Source organism: Haematobia irritans, chromosome 4 (genome assembly GCF_050003625.1).
Source record: "Haematobia irritans isolate KBUSLIRL chromosome 4, ASM5000362v1, whole genome shotgun sequence".
Taxonomy (NCBI): Eukaryota; Metazoa; Arthropoda; class Insecta; order Diptera; family Muscidae; genus Haematobia; species Haematobia irritans.
In genome coordinates this window covers 77664133-77682693 of record NC_134400.1, presented here as the reverse complement: position 1 = coordinate 77682693, position 18561 = coordinate 77664133, and the positions used below count along the sequence as shown (strand labels likewise).

Genomic DNA, 18561 nt, shown 5'->3' with positions numbered 1-18561 from the left:
CAACACTCAAAGATAATAAAAGAGGAAGATGGGAGATTGGCTACTGAGCACATCAAACCATTTACCACATTAGTTTAATACTCTAACCAAACGCGTATACAACAAGTATTGACATAGCATTAAAATGCAAATAAAAAGAAATTAATAGCACGAAATAAATTTCCATAAAGTGGAAAATGTAATTTTTTTGTTGTTGCCTAAAATTTACCATTGTTTCATTAAGAAAATTACATTTTTCATTTAAAAAATAAAAACGAAAAACCTCTAAAAGATTACAAACATGTATTAAACTAATCTGGTAAATGCAACATTTGGTATGACGCAAGTCAATCTCCCATCTTCCTCAAATCTATAATCTTTGACAACACTCTCCATATAAGAGTAAATCTTGTTGTGTTGGTTTAACAGACATAAATATATACAAATACAGTGCTGTTCAAAACATTTGCAACCACATTCCCTGTTGAAAATAAACCGTGATTATAACGAAACTAAAAATATTAAAATCAAACTTTTAATGCAATGTTGTTGCTTATTATTAAAATCTTTTAATAATAAGAGTTTTCACTGTTCAAAACATTTGCAACTAATATTAAGTGTCACATATATTTTAAAATTATTAAAATTTTTGTAATTTTTAACGATAAATGTTATTAATTTATACGGCATGGCTAGTTTGATTACTTCTGCTCAACTTCTTGCCATTTGCTAGGATTAAATGGTCAATGATATCCTAGGGTTTAGGTTCCAATAGAGATCATAAGCATTTTGCAAAAATTTAATACAAATTTTTCGTTTTACAACTTTCCAAAGGTTATTTTATGACTTTTACATTAGGCAACTGAGCAGGCCTGTCAAGCACCCGCAATTTTTCATCGGAAATCCATTGTTTTACTACCTTAAACGTGCGCTGAAGGTCATGATCGCGCTGAATAATCCATTCAAAAGGCATATCCCGGATTGCTTATGGCAATATCACATGAGACAAAATGCCTTTTTAGACATCCGACCATAAGCGTAGGAAGGCCTCTGGGGAGGGGGCTTACACCCCCCCAGAAAAATTTTAGCCCCCCCCAGAATTTGAAACTCTATTTATGATTTTCCATTTTAAAATAAATGTCAATAGTTTTTTTAATTTTTATAAAAATTAAAAAAGTATGAACAATCGAATTACTTGGGTTGTGGTAGCAGTTGCCGATGGCAATGTTTGAAGTCAGATATTTATGAAATGAAGTTGTGGTTGAACTTATGATTGATTTAGTTTAGTCAATTTAATTAAAAAAAAATAGTAATTGATATTAAAACTATTCTTTCATAAATTAATATCTTAATAATGCTGCGAAAAAGCGTTGCCAAAAAAGTAGTGAAAATGTTGCAATGAATGTAATATGAGCTTGCCATAGGACAAAAAATTTTGTGATATTTTCCCAAATAAATATATTTTATATTGTTTTTCTGATTTTTAAAGCATTCTGACGCTTGTTTGAAACGTTTTTCCTCGAATAATTTCCAAAATTATCGATTTTTCTATAATGGATTTGGCAGTTTTGTCACAAAATTTGAATAATTTGTACCAATTTATTTATTCCTACTCTTTTTTTAAACTATTTGAAAAAAAGAAAAAAAATTACACATTAAAATATGAAAAAAATTAAGTAAAAAACTTCCTGTGTAGTTAAAATAATTGAGGACATTTTTGGAAGTACTTTTAAAGTTGTGCCTTAACAACAACTCACAATTTTTTTCTTGGGAAAAGTGTGGAACTACTTTTAGTTGCTTTATTATAAATTAATTGTCGAGTTATTTTGATGTCTAATTTTTTATTCAATTTTATGAAATAAAACATTAATTGAACCTATAAGTTCAGTCTATAAATTTTTAGGTAGGGGGGGCTATAGCCCCCCCTAGGAAAATTGTCTAGCTACGCTAATGCATCCGACAGCATAATACCCTCGACTACATAAATCAGGCCAATAACTTGTCCAGAAAAACACCCCAGGCCATCATTGACGGAACATTTTGTATTTCTTGGATTAAAACTTTCCTTTCAACCTTCGTACCAAATTGCTACCATCCAATCGATGCAAGTTAAACTTTGAGTCGTAGGAAAATATAAAACATCTCCACTGCTCCTCAGGCCATTTAAGGCATTTTTGTGAAAATTGAAGGCGCGTTAGCCTATTTTTTTTGGAAATAAGTAGTTTTTGACATTTTTGTATAATCGCACTCCGACTTCTAATTTAGTTTTTGATTGCCGTAGTCTTATGTTAGGTTTTCTTTTACCTCAGTGCACAGTTTTGGTGCACCCTCTGTTTACAACTCGAGACGCAGTTGATTTGTGGGCAATGTACTCCCCCGAATTTCATTTTTGTGATACACCCAGAAAAAAGTGACCCCTTCTTTAAGTTAAAATGAACTCGTTGTGAAGAAAGTTGAACTTCGTATAGCGCCAAAGACAGTTTTATTTGTTTGAACGATGTGATTTTCTTAGAAATTAGGTAGAATGCATTCCATATATTAGTTAACATTTTCCTATATTTATGTATCACTATACTACAGAATGAAAAAATCTAACTGAATTGAATTCATATATGGAATGATTTTATTGAAGTTTTTTCATTCATTTGGACAAATCTTACATATTTGTGGTAAACCTTTTACATCAAATTTAGGAATGCTTACCTTCGTTTTTAAATACAATTTTATGTATTTATATAAGCAATTTTTTCTTCAATAAAAGACATGTTTTATTAATATATTAAATATATTTATTTAAAGGGTGATAGGTCAAAATTTGGTCAAGGGAAAACGCGTGTAAATCGGTGAAATCGTTGATTTAAAAAATCAAATTAAATTTCTTTTTCAAGTTCAATTAGTATAAAAATCAGGAAAAATATTCAGTTAGGCTTTCGCTTTTCCAAATCCGAATTGCCGGGTCTCACGCTTGACACCTGCCATCAGATTTTGTACAGCCACCTTGTCCACATTCTTCGCAGCAGGAAGCTAGTTTGCCTTGAACTGCTGCTCGTCCTTAGCAGTTTTTTTGGTCTTCTTTAGGTTCCGCTTGACAATAGCCCAGTATTACTCAATTGGGCGGAGCTCCGGCGTGTTGGGAGGGTTCTTGTCCTTCGGAACCACCTGCACGTTGTTGGCGGCGTACCACTCCATGGCCTTTTTACCATAATGGCAAGATGCCAAATCCGGCCAAAACAGTACGGAACAATCGTGTTTCTTCAGGAAAGGCAGCAGACGTTTATTCAAACACTCTTTCACGTAAATTTCTTGGTTGACAGTCCCGGAAGCTATGAAAATGCTGCTTTTCAAGTCACAGGTACAGATGGCTTGCCTAACCAGATATTTCTTTGCGAACTTTGACAGTTTTATGTGCTTGAAAATATCTGCTACCTTTCCCCTTCCCTTTTCCATATAAAACTCCTGTCCCGGAAGCTGCTTGTAGTCGGCTTTGACGTAGGTTTCGTCGTCCATTACCACGTAGTCAAACTTCGTCAGCATCGTCGTGTACAGCCTCCGGGATCGCGCTTTGGCCGTCGTATTTTGTTTATCATCGCGATTTGGAGTCACTACCTTCTTGTAAGTCGATAGTCCGGCTCGTTTTTTGGCTCGATGCACGGTTGTAGACGATACACCCAGCTTATTTGCGGCATCTCGGAGAGAGAGGTTAGGGTTTCGCTTGCAACTATCGGCAACTTTCTTTGTCGTCTCAGCGGCTTCCGGTTTTCGATTTCCCCCCGATCCAAACTTCCTGGCTGTCGACAAACGTTCCCCAAACACTTTAATTACATTTGTAACGGTTGATTTGGCAACTTTTAGCGATTTTGCCAGCTTTACGTGCGAGTAACTCGGATTTTCGCGATGCGCGAGCAAAATTTTGATACGCTGCTCTAATTGCTTGGACGGCATTTTGACAACTGAAGCGTGAATTCCAAAATCAAAATAGGAGCAACATTCTACACACACACACCTTCAAAATGAGGGGTGTTCAGGTTTTTTAAATGCAAAATTGAAAGAAATACGTCAAGTTTATATTGACCAAATTTTGACCGTATCACCCTTTAGAATCAACAGCATCGACTGGCCTTGAAATATTAAAACACAATATTTTCTTCATCTAGTACCTTTCACTTTGAAAAAGTGCACCTTTTACAATTTCAATACCTACAAATATAAACAAAAAATCCTAAACTAATTTTTTCACAAAAGGTTAGCGTCACTCAATATTACCTGATAATTGAAGATTCCAAAAGGAAGTCGAATGAAGGGGTTGTTATACTGCTGGTGTTTTCCTTTTTTATAAACCAATTTTCAAAAAACGAACATTTTTCTCACTAATTTAAAATAACAAGTATTTTATATATTTTATTTGGTTTTTTTATGTTAATTTACTATATTATTTTTAACAATCGATTACAGGTAGATAAAAGAAATGTAGGAAATTATTCTATACTCTAACAAGTGTGTTTCCTTAAGTTTTGAAAGGATTGAATACTTCTTAGTACGAATGAACTAAAATATTGCCAAGTGTTATTCGTATCTATGATAAGCTTTCAATAATAAAGGAAGTCAGAATTATCATTTTATAAGAAATCGTACTAAATTTGAGGAAACTTGGATTTAGTTCGGTTTTTGTTTATTTTTACGAATGCTTTGTTATCAGTGAATAAAATTTTCTTTTTCAGTAGTAAATTCTTATACCCAGCGAAGAAAACAGTATTAGCAAAATGCCATGCCTTATTCTAGTTAATGAACTATTCCTAACTGCTTTCAGTTTAAGATTGTTTTACTGAAACAAGTAAATTTTATTATTTCACACAAAAATTTAACTGAATGGAAATAAAATGCCTACACTAAACAGAGATGGTCTGTATCAAACTTTTTTAGGTTTGCGACTGTCGCAAAGTTGTAAACGTCGTAAACGTCACATACGCGTCGTAAATGTAGAAAAAGTAACAAAAGTCGCAAACTGAAAATACTTTAGTCGCGTCGGCTAGGCAGCGAATTCGATGATATCCAAGACAATGGTAGGTGCGAAGAAGTTGCAATTCTTAGGAATGTTCACAAATATCGGTTTTAGTCCCCACATTTTCCCTATTGTCTTTTGCACGAGTACAGGGTAACCGTGGATTTTCTCGTCCTTTCTTAGCTTTAAGTTCAGTCTCCTGTCCAATATAACTCCAAGGTATTTTACACACTCACTAACGGGAATTTCGATACCACCTAAGAAAATAGGCTTGACCATGGGAAAACTTTCACAATTTTCTGCAGAAACTCACAGCAAATGCTGTCAAACTAAATTAAAAAATGTTCAGGATTTCTTCTATTCAAAATTTGGTTTTCTACAGTAGGTTTACGACTGTTGCGACATACGTATTATACCGTCGCAAACGTATGTCGCAAAAGTCACAGTTTGTGACAGGCCAACCCTGACACTAAATTGATGAACATGTTTTCCTTTAGTGTCAAAGACACTTTTTTCTGGGTGTACCACATCTTTAAAATCATCGATATTTTATTTTTAATATATTATCGAATTATTCTAAATTTAGAGCATAAAGGCCTATGGCGATCAGTTTATGACCAAATTAGACAATGAACTTAACGATATTCCTACAGTGTCCTTTTTGTACGTTTAATGTATCCTATTTTAGAGCCTTATAACTATTTCAGATAAGAAATGCAAAATATAATGCCCTTAAAGAAGAAAATATTACAGGGTGCTAGATAGTTGCAAATGTTTTGAACAGGCCGAATCATACTATTCTTTACTTTTCGGGAAATAGAAATATTCTATAACAGCCCATTCATTATCACAATAATAATTTGGAAATACCACTCCATAAAGATTTTTTTAAGTGAATGCTAAACAATAACATTATTATTATGGGAGATATACTAGAGCTGCACAACTATCGATAGTCGCACCATTCGATATTTTCAATAAAAACAATTGATAGTATCGAACTATCGGATTTTTTGCAATAACTAATTATTTCAGATTTTAAATCTTTTTCATTAAACAAAAGTGTTATTAATTTTATTGTGCGATTGAAAACCACATTTTGTAGAGTATAGATTGTTCAAAACGAATAATAGTAATTACTAAAGTCCATTGAGAACATGTTGACATTATTTGATTTCAAACAAGTCCTTCGTTTTGAAAAGGTGGATCCAGTTTGGCTGAACATCCGTTCAGACTCCGTAGATGCTGGAATGTAAAACAACGTAAGGCCCACGACTTTGACTATATAGGGAGCCACCGTGGTGCAATGGTTAGCATACCCGCCTTGCATACACAAGGTCGTGGGTTCGATTCCTGCTACGACCGAACACCAAAAAGTTTTTCAGCGGTGGATTATCCCACCTCAGTAATGCTGGTGACATTTCTGAGGGTTTCAAAGCTTCTCTAAGTGGTTTCACTGGAATGTGGAACGCCATTGAGCTTAACATGGAATCGGGCAGCACTCAGTGATAAGAGAGAAGTTCACCACTGTGGTATCACAATGGACTGAGTAGTCTAAGTGAGCCTGATACATCGGGCTGCCACATAATCTAACCTAACCTAACCTTGACTTTATAGTATATGTGAGTGTGAAATAAATCGGGCTTCCACTTTAACCTAACGTTCTAAATTTGAGTTTTTTAATAGATGTTAACTTGAGCTTCCCGGTGTTTATTGTATGAAAAAAAAAATATATTTGCGACAATTCTTTTAATGCAAAGTCGCCAACAAAGAGTCTGATTTTAAAAGAACAAATATTGAGGCATTAAAATAAATCAGAATTGTTCACTTTTGGTTTTTTTTACTTACATGAGTATATATCATCGCCGGCATTTTTAATGATCTGGGGTATCGCCCTCGGAAAATAAATATCGATAGTAAATTAAAAATAAAACAAGTAAGTAAAGTAGAAAGTCGGGCGGGGCCGACTATATCATACCCTAAACCACCATTACAGAATTAGTAATCATAAGCATTTGTGGGGTAACATAGAGGGATAAACCGCAGTTGCATATTTAAGAAAATTAAGGGGTAGATGTCTATGGTTGCTTTGTATCAATCTGACTATAGCTCATAGTCAATGTTGCCAGGGAAAATGTTCGGTTTACCCTACAAGGACAAAAAAAGTTCCCTACTTTCCCATACATTCCCAAACAATTTTCCCTACTATATTTTTCGTTAAATTTAAATATTTTTACAAAACAAAAATGGTTCTAAGTACTTTATTATCTTAAAACATGAAGATCCAACGTGTATAACGTAGAATATAAATTTGTATTACCACCACGGTTGCCACAGTTGGTAGAATTCTACCCAAATTAGTAATCTTTTTTGTTAAATCTCTATAAAATAAAATTTTGGAAAAAGTTTCTATAAACAAATTTTTGTGAAAAATTTTTCTATAGAAATAAAATTTTGACAATAAATTCTACAGAAATAACATTTTGAGAAAAAATTCCACAGAAATAAAATTTTGAGAAAATTTTTTATAGAAATAATATTTTGAAAAAATTTTCTATAGAAATACAATTTTGACAAAATTTTCTATAGAAATAAAATGTTGACAAAATTTTCCACAGGAATAAAGTTTACCACACATTGTTAAAGATCAAGCCTTGTCGGCTTCTAATTTCAAAATGTGTTGAGTGAAAATGTCCTACATTGTGATCCTACGTCCCTACAAGACGCTAAATATTAGAAAAAAAACCCTACATATAGGGAATTTCCTCTACTTCTAGCAACACTGGCTGTGTTGATATTGCACCTACGGAGTTAGTATGCCACTAGTATTGAGCCCATTATTAATAAAAAAGAGAAAATCGTTAAATTATTGGGTAATAAATACAAATTTGTAAAAATCGAGCAATATTCTTATGTAAGAGCTACAATTACGTATAAGTACGATCGGCTAGTACATCAAATTTTGAAATTTGAGTAACATTGGTTAATAAATAAGAGTACTATGGCCAAATTTGGGAAAATCGAGAGATGCATATATATGGAAGCTATATCTAAATCTGAACCAATTTGCATAATATTTTGCGGGTTTGATTAATACCACAAAAGGTTACCTTGTGCAAGATTTGAGTAAGATCAGTTAAGAAATGAGGCCTGTATGGTCAAACATAAGGTTATTAGGGGCGAATTTTTCAAAATCGGGTGATACATATATGGAGCTATATCTACATCTGAACCGATTTCGATGAAATTTTGCACATATAGTTAGTAGTACTACAGAGGACTGGATCTAGCCAACTTTTAGTAAGAACGGTTAATAATTCTATGGCCAAATTTGGGAAAATCGGGCTATACATATATATGGGAGCTATATCTAAATCTAAACCGATTTCGATGATTTTTTGCACATATAGTAAGTGCTATAGAAGACTACATTTAGCCAAATTTGAGTAAGATCGGTTGATAAATAAGGGTTTTATGGCCAAATTTAGAAAAATCGGGCGGAACATATATATGGGAGCTATAACTAAATCTGAACCGATTTCGATGATTTTTTGCACATATAGTTAGTGCTATAGAAGATTATATTTAGCAAACTTTGAGTAAGATCGGTTGATAAATAAAAGTTTTGTGGCCAAATTTGGGAAAATCGGGCGATACATATATATTAGAGCTATATCTAAATCTGAACCGATTTGGATGAAATTTTGCAGACTTGAAGGGCGATGGAAAGATTACCTTTTGCCAAATTTGGTGACGATCCGTTCGAAAAAAGCGCAACGTGACCCCATTTGTCGAAATCGGGCGATACATATATATGGAAGCTATATCTAAATTTGATCCGATTTCTTCCAAATTCAATAGCGTTCGTCCTTGTGCCCAAACAACTCCCTGTACCAAATTTCATCAAAATCGGTTAACAATTGCGACCGGAATCCTGTGAACAACAAATACATGGACAGACGGACGGACGGACACCAAGCGCTAGATCGACTCAGGAGGTGATTCTGAGTCGATCGGTATATATTTCTAAAATCAATATTTCTGGTAGGCACATTTTTTGGCCGATCAAACTTATTATACCCTAACCACTATGTGGTTTAGGGTATAACTATCGACAGTTTTGCAGCTCTAAGATATTCCTAAATTAAGTTCATGGTTCATGTGAACAGAGGCACTCCCCAAGGAGGAGTTCTATCACCTCTTCTTTGGAATGTAGCTATAAACAACCTTCTGGTTTCCCTACAAAACGAAAGGATAAAAGTGGTGGCATACGCAGATGATGTGGCGCTAGCAGTCAGGGGAAAATTCCCATCCACAAACAGAGATATTATACCTCTGTACCTCTCTGTGCCCTCCGGATGACTGAGAAATGGGCGAAAGATAATGGTCTTGCGGTAAATCCTGCAAAGACAGAAATAGTCATGTACTTCACCAGCCGACAAGTTTAGACAAAGTTAAGCGTATGGCGTGCTTGCGTATCTCAGGCGCATTCAGCAAGACAGGAACAAATTCCCTTAATGTCTTGCTGCATCTATTGCCTTTAGACATTTTGGCCAGTTAGCTGCAAACAACGGCTGTGCTATCGCTGTGGTCGGAAAAGTTACGGTCACAGTTCGGTCCTCAAAATAATGCCATATGTGCCTAACGTAGTGGATTATACTACGGCAACATCACTTTTCGACAAAAAGTTTGAAACTCTAATTCCCAACAGTGAGGCGTGGTGCACACACGCCCCGGGGAATACACGATATATAGATTTCTACACTGATGGCTCCATATTGGATGGACAAGTGGGTTTCGAATTATATTCTAAAGATATGGAGATAAGCGAAAAGATTAAAGATTAATCACTGTAGTGTTTTTCAGGCTGAAATATTAGCAATAAGAGAGGTTGCGAATTGGCTGAGAAGTAATGTTCCAAAAAATTTTGGACTCTGTGTTCCATAACTCGAAAACGGCCATCGACTGCCGCAAATCTCTCAATGAGATGGCTGAGCAGCACAATATTCACCTAATGCCTGGCCATAGGAAAATACCGGGGAACTGCGAAGCGGATGAGTTGGCGAGGCTAGTGCCTACCTTACATATTCCAGGGGAATTAGAATCTGTTGGTATGCCTCTGGCTACCTGCAAGCTCATACTGCGTGAGAAGGCTGTTATGATGGCAAATGTTCGATGGGAGAATTGCAAGGGTTGTAACGACACCAAACAATTATGGCCCCATTTAAACTTAAACCCCACACTAGATATGCTAGTGTTCTCGAGACGTCAGATATCACTCCTGATATCTGCTATAACGGGTCGCTGCCTGATAGTCGATTTTGCAAAAACTATTGACGCGAAGTATAATTGTAGTGTATTCGGTATATTAGATTTAAGTCAGCTGTTCAATTGTTTAAGCATAGACCAAGGAAGGTATATACATCTCAAGTGAATTCACAGCGCTGTAGTTTGTCTGCACACCGTAGATGGCTCTTTCTCGTCTGCAATTGAGTGATTTTTTAATTTGGCTTTAATTTGTTTTCTTTCCTTTGTTCTCTCGTTGAAACACCAAATATTGTGAAAGTTTATAAAATACTGTTCATCCACACCTTTTTTGTAATGCAAATTGACTAATTTATACGGTTATTCTCGTTTTCCAAAAATAAATTGAGTCACTTGACTGCGCAATTGAGTGGAATGACTGCGCACTGCAAATAAACAAAACCATGGGAGCCACCGTGGTGCAATGGTTAGCATGCCCGCCTTGCATACACAAGGTCGTGGGATCGATTCCTGCTACGACCGAACACCAAAAAATTTTTCAGCGGTGGATTATTCCACCTCAGTAATGCTGGTGACATTTCTGAGGGTTTCAAAGCTTCTCTAAGTGGTTTCACTTCAATGTGGAACGCCGTTCGGACTCGGCTATAAAAAGGAGGTCCCTTATCATTGAGCTTAACATGGAATCGGGCAGCACTCAGTGATAAGAGAGAAGTTCACCAATGTGGTATCACAATGGACTGAATAGTCTAAGTGAGCCTGATACATCGGGCTGCCACATAACCTAACCTAACCTATGGTGAGTTATCAAGGTATGTCTCTATATTTTCTTGGTCTATGGTTTAAGTCACATTGTAATTCAAACAGCTGATTAGTAATAAATAATAGAACATACATATGTTTAGATATAAGGATTGTTGTTTATTTTTAAGGATATGTTAGAAAAAAGAAAATAGAATTAAAAATGCCGTTACTTTAGTATAAAAGATCATCAAATTTCAAATAAATGAACTTTCAAGTCTTGAAGCCTAAAACCGGCAATTCAACTTAAAAAGTTTTCTTTTAATTTTTATTTAAAAATATTTGCTGTGACACTCAATTGTGCCTGCAAGGAATAAAAAAAAAGAACCTTTTTGCCAAGTGGCCTTATTAGGCATACCAACATTAAATTTTTGCAACAACACAATACATTACATCAAACAAAAAAATGCAAAATCATTACATGGCAATCCTGACAACACACCATTTCATGCCTGTTGAAGAAATTTGTGCTGTGGATCCAGCTGCCGGTCCAAAAAGTTGACAGTGGAAGAATATTTGAAGAGAAAGCAGAGAGCTTGTGAAGAGAAACTTACACGAATCCCCCAGACAACGAAACCAAAACATGAAAAGGGTGGGAAAATTGTCCGTCAACGGAGGAAACTTGCAGCCCTCAAGGAGGCCATTAATGCAGACCCACCGCCATCTTGGCAACGTGCGTCAGAAATGTGGCTACACGGTTGAAAAAGACTGTTTTTCATATGTTTGGCTATAAACATTATATGTTTGGAACACAAATTTTTAAACACAATATTTTTGAGTGCAAGCATGTAATGTTCATAAACTAGCATAACATGTTTGGGACATATATGTTAATATGTTAGAACATATTATGTTTGGGACATAAAATGTTTGTAAATATAATATGCTTGGATGCAAACATATATTAATTTAGAAATAGCCTATAAACATATATGTGTTTAGTAGCTTGGAGCGCTATTTAACAGGGGGCGATATTGAATTAAGTTGGTGGTTGTTGCTTGTTATTACAAAATTAACATTTTATTTTTCCTTGGGCAATTGATCAGCTACTTCTTTGATCCTTACAAACTGTGTGGTCCGCTGTTCGAATCCCCGTCCGGCAAAAGGTAAAATTAAAATAAAAAAAAAATCATACACTTGAATAATTTCTTCTACAATGTTTGTATTAAGGCCGGTATGCACCTCTAGCGAAAAATTTCATTCCCATAAGAAATGCATTGCTATTTATGCTAACGAAATTTTCGGTAGCGATCAATTTCGTAAGCTGGTACGCACCTCTAATGAAAATAACGGTTGTCAAAAGCATATTTTGGCAGCAAACATTTAATTTATTACAATCATTGTGTGCGTAAAAGTTTTAAAAGGTCTGTAAATAATAAACAATTTATTTGAGGAATATTTGGAACATATATTAACAACTTTTAAAAGCGATTAGCTGGTTTAAAATTTGTGTACACAGCCCTGTTTTTTTGTTGTAGACTTAAATGAATTTTTGCTACCGAAAATTTTGCTAGAGGTGCATACCGGCCTTTAAAGAAAAAGGTGCTAAGAACTAAAAAATCTCGTGGAAGTGAGAAAGATGTGGGGGAATATACAATTGGGCAGAAACAAAATTTTGAGCATTCAGGTCGAAAACCTATGTTGTTAGCACCTATATTACCTGTTTATTTTCATAATTCATTATGATTGTAAATATATAAATAAATAAATAAAATTTTGAGCACAATATTGTTTGGGAGAAATTTTGTTAAGCATATAATATTTTTGGGTGCAAAATGCTTCCAAACATATTATATATTCACATAATAACATATTGTTTTTTGGAAGACAACATTATTGAATTTGGATGCAAAAATACAAAATGTTTGGAACTTAGACTACCCAAACATATATTGTTTAGACCAATATGCTTTCAAACATATTATATATTGGAAGAGATCAAACATATAAATGTTTGGGCAATACCCAAAAATGTATATGCTTGAAGCAAAATATGTTTGGGAGTATATGTTACAGAAGCGATTTTTTGTGAGCGTGTACGGATTGATGCAATCCAAGCAGAAATGCAAAATAGAAAAAAACACAAAAATCATGAGCACTGGAAAACAACAATAAGAAACACAACACCATAACTTAAAGGCTGGCACTTTTTGTTTTTATATTGTATATATATATTATTGAAGAAAACTTGAATTTAACAATATATATTTAAACTGAATTTACAATAATACACATTAATTGGTTCTGCTTAATTAATTAATAATATAATAATTTTTCACAAATGTCCGACTGATTGGCATTTTGTTTTGATTTGACATTTCATGAGTACTCGATTAATGAATAACCGGTTCAAATGTATTGAATCAGGTTTTTATCTTATTAAGGGCGTACATACGTTTTGAAAAATAGTTGAATTCGAATTAATATAAAGGAGCGTATTCACGTTGTAACTGTGATTTTTGGAATAAAGTATAATAATATTTATGTTTAATAGAATGATTTTAGAAATTCATTGAGACCAAAAAAAAAATCAATTAGTAATTATTGTATTTTATTTATTAAATTTTGAATTTATGGAATTTTAGTATTTTAAATGGAGTCGTTGAATAAGTACATAAGTACAAAAATTAAAAATAATTTTAAAAAAGAGTGCAAACAGAAGTATTTGGAAGAAAAGTTTGCACGGTTGAATTTGCTGAAAGCAGAAGTTTATAAAGTTGTTGATGAAGAAGAGGTCAAAACTTTAAAAATACAATTTGAGGAACTTCTTGAAGAGAGGAGGAAGTTGTAAAGGTAGTTAGTAAAGTTTTCCCAATATGGCGTCTTATGACATCTCTATGGTAGGCACAAATCTACAGGTGTTCAAGGGGACTTTTAAATTTTTGGATGATTTTATTTCGCAATTTGATTTGCTGCACGATTTGTTGAAAGAAGAAGATAGACCCACATTCGTTAAGTATGTCTATAATTTCAAGCGGTCAACCAAAGTGAGGAGCATTTTAAGTCGTCCCAACAAGCCAACAACATGGCGTGAATTAAAGAAAAGTTTAGAGGAAGCATTTCCGAATCCGAAAACTCTGCAACAGGTTTTGACTGAATTGGGAAGAACGGTACAAGGAAGGTCGACTATAACTGAGTTTAGGGAAAAAATTTCGGAGCTTGCAGATCAGTTAAGTGCGTTTGAGAGTGGGAATTTGTCGAACCCACCACAAGAGACGAAGGATGCAATATATAAAGTGAGTGATGGCATTGCACTTAATGTTTTTGTTAAGGGTGTTAGTGCTGAATATCAACCAATACTATTGTCGAATATGCCGAAAACCTTAAGCGAGGGGGCACAAAGACGTATCACTGCCGAGAAGGATTTAGATTCGGCAGATAAGAACATGTGTTTCGTAAATAGAGGTCATAATAGGAATTTAAGAGGTGGAAGAAGTAGAAATTATAATGGTAATGGTAGGTATGGAAGTAATAGTAGATTTGGGAACAACAATGGATATAGAGAAGATAATCAGTTTAGGTCTAGGGAGCGTTTCGACGATAGAAACAGTTGCGATAACAGACGCAACGAAAAGCAGAGTTGCAATTGGCATGACAATACTAAAAACAGTAACCGAAGACAAAACAATTATCAAAATAATAACAATAATTTCACAAGAAATAATGGACACAACGACTATCGCGGCAATTATGCTCAAAATACCGTTCATATGACGGAAGATCGAATCAACGTTTTCGAGCATCTCCTTATTCAGTAGATGAGGGAAACTACGAAGGCCGGACAATAGAGGAAGCTGTTGTCCAAGAGGGCCAAATGTAAGAATTTTAATATATCAGCAAAATCTAGCGCATGTTTATCTATAAAATGTGGCAATGTTAATAAAGAATTAAGATTTTTGGTTGATACGGGAGTCGACGTTTCAATTTGCAAGAAACATAATTTTGGCAATATAAGCCATAGTGAAACTGTGAAACTCACTGGCATTACGGAAGATGCAGTACAGTGCATTGGTACTACAACATTGAATTTACATATTGAAAGATTTATTTTTGATGACAAATTTTATATTGTGGATGAGAAATTTGAGATAATACCTGCTAAAGGCGTGACACGTGAAGATACTGAATACTACAGATGCAGCAGTAAAGATTGGAAGCAGTGCTTGTGAAATACATCCTTTAAGTGAATATAACATTTGCTATGCTAGTCATTCTAAGTCATGTAATCCTGAAAGGATTGAAGCCTTATTGCCCAATGTTGATATTGGAACATGTGATCCTGATTTCAGGGAGTCAATCATTGAAATTTTAAAGAATTTGAAGATGTTTTCCATCTTCCTGGGGATAAATTGAGTGTAAATAATTTTTATCCCAACAAATACAAACCATTGATTATTCTCCAGTTTATATAAAAAATTATCGTCTTCCCCACACACAGATGGATGAAATAAATAAGCAATCACTTCTGAAAAAAGATAACCAATTTTTGTGGAGCGGAAAATGTCAGAATGCATTTGTAACACTGAAAAAGAAACTTTTATAACCGGAAATTCTTAAATACCCGGATTTTACAAAACCATTCATTTTAACCAGGCACATAGGTAGATATTGAGTAATTAGGCGGCCAAAAGTCAAAATCTGAAATACGTAGTAGGCATAAAATATTGACGTCTACCTTTAGTAAACACTTCCCCGAATTACCCCCCATCCTTTTTTTAACAACCATACGTTACCCCTTCCGTGCAGTTAGACGCAATTTGATCGTTGACGTGATACGTATTTCGATTTGGGTGTCCGGATTATATCAAATTTCGCAATACGCATGTATGTTTATTTTCAGTTGTGTAGTGAAGTGAAAGTGATTCCCATAGTTCAAGTAAGCTTCTATTAAATAAATAATAGTTTTAACTTTAATTTTTAACTTTCGTTATATTTTTCGGTAGTTGAACATACCCTCTTTTTCACATAAAAAATTTAATTTTTTTAATTTCAAAAGCAATTTTTTTATGAATGAGGATTTGTCGGATCATATTTTTTTGTTTATTGAATACGTTACACATTTAGCTTTTCTATAAAAAAAAAACAAGAGCCGTAGAATCCCGCAGAATCTCGCAGAATCCAGCAGACAGCAGTTCAAAGTATTTTGTTAAAAAAAATTAAAAAAAACATTTTTTTGCTATGGAGATACCTAGTTCGTCGGGGGTGAAAATAGTGACCCGTAAATGTCTGTTTGAGCAAATGCAACTTCAAAATTTACCAAGTATGGATAAGAAATTGGAGTTTTTAGAAAACCACTTGCTATTGTCTTGCGGAGACACTGTGGAAAGAAAAAAGAACCTTAAACATAAATTTTCCTACATCAAACATGAATTTAAACAGAGATGGCTAAACGCTCATGCTCATGAATGAAGCAAGAGAAGAAAAACTGAGGAAATTCGATCATATTGATTATACGTGCCTCACAAGTCATATTGCAAACGAAGGGAAAGAGAAATGCCTCAAAAGTGCTCAAAGAAATAGGAAATTCACCAACAAAGGCTAGTAAATATAGAAAAGCCTATTCCAAGACCAATGAAACCATTGCTCCTTTGCACTCAAAATGTCCGATCCAAGCACTCAAAATGTTCGTAGAAGCTGATCTAACAAGACGACATTATTAAATAATAAGGGCAACTAACCCTAAGAATTACCCTTGTTACGACCTTTTGTTGAAAGCAAAACAAGAATGCAACCACCAAAGACGGCATTGCGAGTAACGGCTACTTTGAAGAAATTAATTTACATTGCCTACTGGATCATACTATTCAACGGTTATCAATCAACCTGGAAGAAGTGTTATTAAACCTTAACCCGAAATTGAAAGAAAGTCCTTAACGATCATTTATAAATGGGGTTGTGACGGGTCACAACAAGCACGGTACAAACAAAAATTCTCGGAAGACGCCGAATCCGATGCTAGTATATTTTTGAGTTCTTTTGCCCCCCTTCAAATCATTTGTGGTAAAGAAAACAATAAAGTGTTGTGGCAAAACCGAACACCATCATCTCCACGATTTTGCCGCCCCATCAGATTTCGGTATGTGAAAGAAACTACAGATGTAACAAAAGAGGAAATATGTTATGTGCAAAATGAAATTAAGAACCTCACTCCTACAAAAGTAAATATTGATGGAAAAGAATTTGATTATAATCACATTTTGAAAATGACCATGGTTGATGGCAAAGTTTGCAATGCTGTAACCAACACGACCTCAACTAGCCGATGCTATATATGTGGCGCCACTTCCAAAGAGTTCAATAATTTAAGCAAAAAGAACGAGATAAGTCCCGATGCTCTTAAGTTTGGAATTTTGGTATAGCACGCAAAAATACGTATTTTTGAGAGCATTCTGCATTTGACATATAAATTGCCCGTGAAGAAATATGGAAATAAAAGGACCCTGGAAGAGAAAGCATTACAAGAAGAAAGGAAAAAAGAAATCCAAGAAAGATTCCGCTTAGAAACTGGCCTGTTTGTGGACATGCCTAAAGCCAATTTTGGTAATGCCAATGATGGCAATACGAGTAGGAGATTTTTTGAAAACACAGAATTAGCGGCGGACATAACAGCCACATGAAATCGCCTCTAATAAGATTTAAAATCTTATTAGAGACGATTTCAAGTGGACACAAAATAAATACAACAAAATTCAAAGAACATGCCTTCAACACCGCGCAAATGTATGTGGAATTATACGATTGCCATCCCATGACTCCAACAATGCATAAATTACTATTACATGGGGCGACCATCATAGATAATGCACTGTTGCCAATCGGCCATTTGTCGGAGGAGGCTGCAGAAGCACGAAATAAACATTTTCGGTCAAGAAAATTTTCAAGGGAAGAATGCAACCGTGATATTTATCAAAGATTGCTTCTTACTTCAGATCCACTCGTAAGTAGTGAAAGATCGTGAAAGAAAACTTCACACAAGATTTTTTCCAGTGAAGTTATAGAACTATTAGAACCTGCCGAGCCCCATACAATATAGTTGAGCACGAAGAAGTCGAGATAGAAACATCTTTCAATAAGAAAATTTAATTCATTTTTATTTATTTATGATTTATGAGAATAAAATGTGTTTTTTATTATAAAATACATGTTTTTCTTATTTATTTTTTAAAATAAATAGGTAGTTTTTTTAAATACAGTCTTTCGAAGCCTAAATATTCCAAATCGACTATGAACTATGAACTTGGTGCTGTTCTTTCCCAAGGGGAGATTGGTACAGATTTACCAATATCATATGCAAGTGATACACTGCTGAAACATGATTTGAACAAACCAATCATCGAAAAGGAATTATCGGCCATTCATTGGGGAATAAATTTCTTTAGACTCTACTTATATGGCAGAAGGTTCTATGTGGTCACAGATCACAGGTATCTCTTTTTACGCACAGTAACCCATTATCAAAAATGACACGGATAAGAATGGATTTTCGTTTATTTGCAGAGCGCAGTCATTCCACTCAATTG

The 18561-nt window shown here is 34.5% G+C and overlaps 1 protein-coding gene and 1 long non-coding RNA gene across 3 annotated transcripts in view; both read left to right on the top strand.

Moving 5' to 3' along the window:
• LOC142234549 (segmentation protein paired-like) overlaps positions 1–18561 on the top strand; it is a 373789-nt gene that overhangs the window by 178638 nt on the left and 176590 nt on the right. The window lies entirely within an intron of this gene.
• On the top strand, positions 12012–12767 carry LOC142237109 (uncharacterized). The gene is made up of 2 exons (XR_012722345.1): positions 12012–12147; positions 12578–12767. It is a non-coding gene; the product is annotated as an uncharacterized LOC142237109 (long non-coding RNA).